This window comes from Psammomys obesus, unplaced genomic scaffold, assembly GCF_907164565.1.
Source record: "Psammomys obesus unplaced genomic scaffold, mPsaObe1.curated_primary_1811, whole genome shotgun sequence".
Classification (NCBI taxonomy): Eukaryota; Metazoa; Chordata; class Mammalia; order Rodentia; family Muridae; genus Psammomys; species Psammomys obesus.
In genome coordinates this window covers 4698630-4702520 of record NW_026585689.1, presented here as the reverse complement: position 1 = coordinate 4702520, position 3891 = coordinate 4698630, and the positions used below count along the sequence as shown (strand labels likewise).

At 42.4% G+C, this 3891-nt stretch overlaps 1 pseudogene; it reads left to right on the top strand.

Annotated features, from left to right (window-relative positions):
• Positions 1–445: 445 nt before the first annotated feature.
• On the top strand, positions 446–1275 carry LOC129667324 (60S ribosomal protein L7a-like; annotated as a pseudogene).
• Positions 1276–3891: the final 2616 nt, after the last annotated feature.

The following is a 3891-nucleotide window of genomic DNA, read 5'->3' as shown; positions in this document are numbered from 1 at the left end:
ATGTAAAATCGCTGTAGTACTGAACATTGCTTACAAGATTTTCAGATATACCCAAGCAGTGGTGACACTGAGCCCAAAGGAGGCGGCAACCTGTTCTCATAGTCCACATAATAAGTTAGTGTTTAAACAGAGCTAGAAAACCTTAGCTCTAAGGACAGACAACTTGTTCCTAATGAGTCAAATCTATCTTCCTTGCTACCAGTCCATCTTAACTTCTGACCTCAGAATGGTTCAGGTAGGACTTTCTAAGATCTCACATTTTTATTTCCCAGTCTACATGGACATCAGCATAAATAGGCTTACCTTCCTGAGAAATTTGGACAGTGGAAGGAAAAATTCCAGTACAGTATTTATAGCAGTGGTTCCATCAAGAAAAAATAATGACTATAATTCTATTGATAAATTGATAAAGAATATAATTGGGTCTCTTCTCTATCCCAGCAAGATGCTAAAAGGAAAGATGGCCAAGGAGATGATGGTGGCCTGGGCCCCTGCCGTCATGAAGAAACAGAGGCCAAAAAGGTGGTCAATCCTTTGTTTGAGAAAAGGCCCAAGAACTTCAGCATTGGGCAAGATATCCAGCCCAAAAGAGATCTCACACGCTTCGTCAAATGGCCCTGCTACATTAGGCTACAGCGGCAAAGGGCCATCGTCTATAAGTGGCTCAAAGTACCTCCTGCCATTAACCAGTTTACCCACGCCCTGGCCTGGCAAACAGCTACCCAGCTGCTTAAGCTTGCCCACAAGTACAGGCCAGAGACAAAATAAGAGAAGCAGAGGCTACTGGCCCATGCTGAGAAGAAAGCTGCTGGGAAAGGGGACGTCCCAAATAAGAGACGACCTGTACTTCGAGCAGGAGTCAACACAGTCACCATCTTGGTGGAGAACAAGAAGGTTCAGCAGGTGGTGATTGCCCATGACATAGACCCCATTGAGCTGGTGGTTTTCCTCCGTGCCCTGTGTCAAAAGATGGGGGTCCCCTACTGCATCATCAAGGGAGAGGCCAGGCTGGGGCGGCTGGTCACAGGAAGACCTGCACCACTGTCGCCTTCACACAGGTTAACTCGGAAGACGAGGGTGCTCTGGCTGAGCTGGTGGAGGCTGTTAGGACCAATTACAAAGACAGATCCGTTGAGATCCACCGCCACTGGGGAGGCAACGTCCTGGGTTGCATTGCCAAGCTGGAAAAGGCAAAGGCTAAAGAACTCGCCACTAAACTGGGTTAAATGTACACTGCTAAGTTTTCTGTACATAAATATAATTACAAAACTGACCAAAAAAGAATAGACGTTAGAAGTTCAATCAGACTTTCTCTCCTTAGCTCTCTCTCTCTACTTCTCCTCCTCCTTCTCCTCCTCCTTCACTCTTCTCTTTCTGCATGTGCCTCTCTCTCCCTCTTTCCCTCCCTCCCCCTGCATGGCAGCAGAGAGCTGCTTCCAATAAACCTGCATATATACTATAATTTTGTCTTGCAATTAGCTTGTTAAAAAAAAAAAAAAGGAGAAGAAATTCAATTGGCTATGAGAGAGCAAAGACCTTAAGGATGATTGTCAGATTCCGGTCGAAAATCCAATGAACGGGAGAGACATTTTTAAAGACGCGGGATAAATAAGCTGTGGGTAAAGAAATATCAAAAGCTCAATTGCACTGAAGTATATGCACAACTCCAAAGAGGTGTTCCCAGAGCACTTTGATATATGAATTAGGACCTTGGACATTAGAACTGGCCTAGGCTCATAAGATAGACTAGAGTGTCAATAGCATATAAATGCAAGATGATGTTATTAATCACTCCCTTCAAAAATATTGTAAAAGAGCAAAATAGAAGAAAGGAGACAAATAGCACCACACTTAAAGAAAGTGAAGACTAAACAGACAAAATAGAGACTTGAGATGAATCAACCGGAGGGAATATTAGTTACCGTTCAAGTCACTGTGATAAAAAGTTTCACAGAAAGAACTTAGAAAGGTTCTCTTCATTCATGGGTTCAGAGATGTCAGTACGCAGCAGTGGACTGGACAGGGTAGAACAGAGATGCTTGGATCATGGTGGCCAAGAAGCAGAGAAAGAGACTACCACAGGAAGAAGGATGCCCCCCCATGCAGGAACTTTCTGTCCCCATAAGAGTCCTACTTCCTACTTTTCACCACCTCCCAATAAGGCCATGTTATCAATCCATTACAGGATTGGTCCTTTAATTAGTCCAGAGTTCTCATGATCTAATCATCATAGATACACCCAGAAGTATGCTTCACTAATCCCACTGGTATTTCTTAATCAAGTGGTCAGAAAAAAATTAACCAGCACAGAGAGGTGATGCTGCAGAGGAAAGAAGTGGGAACAGTACCCTAGAGCTACTGAATAAGATGTCTACTCTGACTGAAAAAAGCAGCAGTTCAGCTGAGCTACCACACACCTGTAATCTCATCATTCGGGAGGTGGAGGCACGAGGCTCAGCATTTTCTGTCTGTGTAGTAAGCTCAGTCTGGGCTCCTTAAGACTGTGTCTTTAAACAGACAAACAAACATGCAAACAAGGGTATGAGCTTTGTGTCATTTGCATTGTGAACGTGTAACAAAACCCACACCTTAGTACAGCTGACACCATGATGAAAGTATCATTTGGGCCATAAAACTCAGCCAAAACAAACACAAAAACCTAAGGCACCCAAGTCCATAGTTCTGGGAAAGTCTCTAAATGTGCCAACCTTGATTTTTGACTTCTGCAGTTGTGCTTCTGGTTAACTATTATTGCTAACTGAAGTTTGTCAACCCAGAATATGTTTTTTTTTTATTTAAATTTGCTATGGTTTGAAAGCTCACAGTGAGAAAGAATGGGGGCTAGGCTGAGATCCTGAACACCCAGCGCAGTCGCTGGCTGGCTAATAAAGACTTTCTATTGCTTTAAACCTGTGTCTGACTAGTCTCCTCTGGTGGATAGCCCACAACAGACGGTAAGGAACCTTGAGTTACTTTCATTCTTCCAATTCCCCTAACCTGATGGGAGTTTTCAAAGACTCGGCCTTCTATAGAAACTGTGTGAAAGGCAGGCTTACTCACACAATGTGGACAGGCACAGGTTGGTTATCAGCAAAGGCTTGCTTATGCTGCATAAACCCCAGGAAAAGTCCTCATCTGGATCAATAGAAATCCTCACCAAATTCCACCCAGAAAGGCAAGTAGCATGGTCAGTGGCAGGTAGATACAGACTCCTCTTTGTGGATTCCCTTGGTCACTTGACATTGCAGGACAGAATGCTCTCTCTCTGAGACAGTCCTCCTTCCTGGCTCTGGATTTTTTTTTTTTTTCTCCAACCATTTTCTTCACATCCCACAGATTCTGCAATCTCTTCAATTTCTTTGCATCCTCAGTCTGGGTTTTCAGGATCTACAGGAAGATGTACTTTCATTATTGCTGTTTCCCAAAGGTGCCACAGGAACTTTCAGACACAATACACAAAGACACTTTTCTGTGCATTCTTCTATTGATCACATTCTCTTCCAGAGATAATGAGCATAGCTGATATTGAATTGGGAGTGAGAGGGTATACCAAAGAAGAAAGAAATGAACAAAAATATTCATTTAGGGGGTGGGGATTATGGCATAAAATATTAGATTAACAATCAAAAAAACTGAAAAGTATTTTTTAAAGGGAGGGGGGACATAATTTTAGGACATACTGTTGTAAATGAAAACTGTGAAAAAGACAAAACAGAAATGAGCAGTAGGCATGGATGAGAAGATTTTTTTTTTCCTTCGCCGCTGAGAGAAATAGGGATAATGAGGACTGAATTATTTTTCTTTCTTTCTTTCTTTCTCTTCTTTCTTTCTTTCTTTCTTTCTTTCTTTCTTTCTTTCTTTCTTTCTTTCTTTCTTTCTTTCTTTCTTTCT